Raw genomic sequence first — 4,954 nt, forward strand, 5'->3', positions numbered from 1 at the left:
CGGAGTCTCGCACCAATTACTCCATACCGCTATCTCACTCACTTCCCGCCACGGGACTCTCAATTCCTCTCCCTCATTCATTAATCAAGAACGAAGGTTAAGTTTCGAAGCCATCAGAGTACCGCCCTAGTTCTACCATAACGTGCCAAGCTACCCCACCCCCCCCCCGGCGGATCCGCCGAAGTTCCTCCGATGAACTCGGCGGGCAGCTTCCGGGAAACCAAAGCTTTTGGGTTCCGGGGGAAGTATGGTTGCAAAGCTGAAACTTAAAGGAATTGACGGAAGGGCACCACCAGGAGTGGAGCTGCAGGCTTAATTTGACTCAACACGGGAAACCTCACCAGGCCCAGACACCGGAAGGATTGACAGATTGATAGCTCTTTCTTGATTCGGTGGGTGGTGGTGCATGGCCGTTCTTAGTTGGTGGAGCGATTTGTCTGGTTAATTCCGATAACGAACGAGACTCTAGCCTGCTAAATAGGCGTACCTTATGGTATCGCGAAGGCCCCCGGCTTCGGCTGGCGGTTTTTACTACCCAACGTACAAACAAATCTTCTTAGAGGGACAGGCGGCTTCTAGCCGCACGAGATTGAGCAATAACAGGTCTGGATGCCCTTCGATTTTCTGGCCGCAACGCGCTCTACACTGAAGCATCAGCGTGTGTTCACACCGGCCGAAAGGCCCGGGTAACCCTCTGAACCTCCATCGTGCGGGATTGGGGCTTGCAATTGTTCCCATGAACGAGGAATTCCCAGTAAGCGCGAGTCATAAGCTCGCTTTGATTCACTCCCTGCCCTTTGTACACACCGCCCGTCGCTACTACCGATTGAATGATTTAGTGAGGTCTTCGACTGGTGCGCGGCAATGTCTCGGCATTGCCGATGTTGGCCGGAAATGACCAAACTTGAATCATTTATAGTAAGTAAAAGTCGTAACCAGGTTTCCGTAGGTTACACCTGCGGAAGGATATTAACGTCCTGAGGTCCCTGCTCTGCGCGAGAGTCCTCTCTTTTGGAGAGACGCGCGCTCGCAGCAGTCGGCGACTGAATGGACGTCGCTGAAAGGCGCTCTCAGAGAAAAAGGAAATAACGGATTTTGACTGAATTGTGTTGTTGTTTTGGGATATCCCACGGACTCCGTCGCGCCGCTCTGACCGAAAAGTAAGTCGGCAAGGCATAGCAGCGCGCCCGGCGGTGTTCGACGACGCTTCGAGCTAGACGCTTTCGCGATACGCTCGTGTGTGGCCATTCTCCGGCACATCACATTTAAGCTATTATTAAGCGAGGAAAAAAAACTAACCAGATTTCCTTGTGCTGCGACGAACGGAAAAAAGCCCGCCCATCCCGCGGTTCCGCCGCAGGGAATGTTTTTGGGAAGGAAAAAAACCGCTATCCCCCCGGGGGGCGCCGTCCAGTCCCTCTTGATGGGGCCACTTACCCGTAGAGGGTGCCAGGCCCGTACTCCCGTGCTCGCCTCGGAAGGATCTCTCCTTAAGTCGGGGGGCTTGGAGTGCGCTCTAAGTGGGTGGTAACTCCATCTAAGGGTAAAAACGACCAATTGGGAGGGAAGGGAATCAAATTGGATCCGTAAATTCGGAAAGGATGGCTCTGAAAGGGGCGGGGCTTTTCCGGGTTGGTCGGAAGCGGGTCTGGCTACGTGCCGGGCCTGGCGGTGAAAGGTCGGCCCTTCTCGCGCCGGGCCCGGGATCCGAGCTCGGTCCCTCCTTGGCCTCCCGCGGATCTTTCCCTTTCGGCGGGCTTCCGGGCGGGGCAGGGCCCTCGTGTTTTGTCCTCTTCGCCCCCATTTCCCCTCGTCAACTGGCCGGACTAGGGGAATAAAGTCTAAATTTAAAAAAAAGCATTGCATTGCCCCCCGCGGGGGGTTGAGCATGTTTTCTGCCCAGTGGGGCGAAATTTAACGTGAGAAATTTTAAGCAAGCGCGGGTAACGGCGGGAGTACTATGACCCCTTAAAATTCCTTTTGGGGCTTCTCAAAATACCCCGTCCCCGGCCGGACCCCTTTTTTGGGGCCTGCGAAGATGTCGAGGGCTTCCATCTCTTTGCCAATATCTTGTGGAAGTGTCTTATTATAACGAAACTATGCTGGAGGGGCGGTTATTCCCGTCGGGCCTGGCCGATCGGACCTACCCCCCTTTTTCAGGATAAACCCGGGGGCTGGTTTTTTGCGATTTATGAGGGTCGTCCTTCAGGAGCAGCAGATTGTAAAAAGGGGCACGAAAATCGCAGAACACGTTTCCCCCTCCTCGGGGTAATTTGTCCAATCCCCGGGGGGCCCGTGCCAGTCCTTCGGAATCCTGTTTACCTCTTGAAGGGGTTATGGGTCCAAGCAAGGTCCTTATCCGCACAGGAACTGGATCCGTGGCAGCGTCGCCGAACCTTTTGGTTTAATCCTCTCGGGCCCGCGTACCCGGCCCGGCCCGCCTTTCCCCGCTGTGCCGCTCCCCAAACGACCACGCAATTTCCGAGTCTTGTCTCCATCCGCACCCTGGAGGCTCCTATGGGGGGGCCCTCAGTTAGGAATTTGAAAAAAGCAGACGGCCTCTCGCGCCCGAGTCCCCCCTTTGAGGATAGCGACAAAAGGCTTCTTGTTCTTTCTGTAGAAAAATTGCACATTGCATACTCCCTCTTTCCTCTGCCCTTTCTCCTCGGGTTTTAAATTTAGACAGTTCTTCTTTGCGAAACGCGTTGCGGAGGGCGCACTTGTAGCGAGGAGGGAAAATCATGCCCAGCCATCTCTCGATAGCCAAGACGTCGAAACCCCCCCGCCGTCCCGAGCCCTTTTTCCGTGCCAGCAAAAGTATCAGCCCGTAGCTCCCGGGCGCCGCCTCTGCTCTACGAGTGATTGTAATTTTTGTCCCGCAGTTTTTGAGAACTTTTTTCAGGGGGGGCTTATGTGCGCTTTGATCGTCCGTACTACTAATGGCCGCAAAAAAAAAAAGGTGCGGGCTGTTTCATCACCGCACCATCCCTATCGCCCTCATGATCACAATCGCGCGACGCGATTGATCTCTTGGCAAAGTCTCTAAATCACTCGGTAAGGCTCCGTCGCCGGGTTTTCCCTTGCTGCTTCAGCTCCTTGGGGGGAACTTGTCTCCATAAAAAGTTAATTTAAAAGGTCCCCGGTGGGGGCTAAAAAAATTTCAGATCCGCCAGTGCCATAATTGTTTTTTCCCACTGACCTCCCGGGGGCCGGGTTTCGCGGGGTCAACTTGAAAAAGCCAAATGTTGGGCTTGGGGAGTGGGGGTTTTGCACGTTAAAGTTTGGGTTGGAACCCCAAAACCACGCCTTTTTTGGAAATCTCTCCGAACAAAAAGCTCACACTGACCAAGTCCTTTCCTCTAGCTTGTCCACTTCCCAAGGCCTGGCGGTCCTTAAAAAGGGGATTCGCGAAAAGGACCAGCTGCGACCCCGTCGGCCTCCGCACCTCTCGCGCGCTCAAATCAAGCGAGCACCGCACCAGACCCCGGCCATCCGAGAACCCGGGGGCTCAAATCATTCTACTTATTTCCATTTTTTCTGCTGTAGGGGCAAACGAAATTTACAACCGAAGCCCCCCAAAAAACCCCGCTTCCTTGGCCCACACTCAAACCCGACGTAGGCGGGATGGCCGAACCTTAGGGCGACTTCGCTGTACAAATCCCCTTTGTCGACCCTCCAAATCTAAACTTCCAATAGGCCGTTTCCGGAGCACCACAGGAGGTGGGTAAAAACTTGGACGTGAGAGGCTGAAGGGTTTCCCAAATAAGCCCTTTTGTTGGGGCATCACAACCAACCGACTCTCTCTAAGTCCATCGCGGCGTTTTTTTGGGGTGAGGGCCGAGAGATTTCCCTTTTACTCCCGTCACGTCCCTTCCCTCCGTGCTTTGGGACGCCCGGAGGCTGTCTTCTCTGCATTGGCGTGCGTCCCATCGTCGAAGCTTTCGATACGGTTTCGCACCGGGATTCCCTACGCTCTCGATTAGCTGGGGCTCCCTCGGGAGGTTTTGAGAGTACTAAGGGCTGTCTATTCGAAGCGCTGACCGAGTTGCAGGGGGTCAGCGCAAGGAAGTGCGGGCCCTCAAGATCGCCGTGGGCGTGAGACAGGGTGATCCGTTGTCGCCCCTGCTGTTCAATCTGGTCGTAAAAGAGAAACACTAGGATCCTGCATTCGGAGACGTTGGCTATCGGTTGGGTGGCCGGCTTATCAATGCACTGGCTACGCAGACCCACATTGTGCTCCTGGCCCCTACCCACGATGGCTGCAGGAGAAATTGACCGGCTTTATGCCCTTTATTCGAAAAGGGGGTCGAGAAACACCGAGAAGACCGGAGTGCTGTCCATGGTGGCGTCCGGCAGAACAGAAATGAAGGTGGACACCACCCTTATTTCACCGGGGGGGCGATGATACCGCAAAGATCCCTGGTCATTTCGGGACTTATCGGGGCTGCGAGTACACGTGCTAGGGAACTCCAAGCGATCCACCCTTCTCGGCCATCGAGCATTTCCGAGGCACCTCTTAAGCCGCAACGCGGCTGGGTTTTGTTGCGTGACTGTCCCCTCCCGGTATTTCACCGATGGACAGTGGAAAGGGTTTCTCGCCAAAACCCTAAAGGGAAAGGGATATCATCGTACCAAACTGCGGTGCGACGATGTTTTCTTTTCCCCATGATGTTCCTGGGTACCTGCAGCGCCGATACAAGGGGGGGGGCTTGGATGGCTCTATTAAAAGGAACTTTTAAATCCCAATTCTAAAAACCATACCCGACGGGCCGCGTTTTTTTTCGGAAAAGTACCTGGGGGGGGCAAGAAAATTGGGGGCGGCTGCCGAAACCACGTATGGGGCTAGGCATTTGGGGTTCTTTTGGTTAAAAAACAAAGGGGCAAATGCGGGGCTTTGAGGACTACAACGCTACCTCAACAGCAGGGGTTCGGGCCCGGGGGCGCGGAGTCTGCA

General features: G+C 54.8%; 1 pseudogene; it reads left to right on the forward strand.

Annotated features, from left to right (window-relative positions):
* Positions 1-239: 239 nt before the first annotated feature.
* On the forward strand, positions 240-965 carry LOC146720114 (small subunit ribosomal RNA; annotated as a pseudogene; the record flags this gene model as incomplete).
* Positions 966-4,954: the final 3,989 nt, after the last annotated feature.

Source organism: Nylanderia fulva, unplaced genomic scaffold (genome assembly GCF_048542155.1).
Source record: "Nylanderia fulva isolate GAGA-0341 unplaced genomic scaffold, ASM4854215v1 Scaffold778, whole genome shotgun sequence".
NCBI classification, from domain to species: Eukaryota; Metazoa; Arthropoda; class Insecta; order Hymenoptera; family Formicidae; genus Nylanderia; species Nylanderia fulva.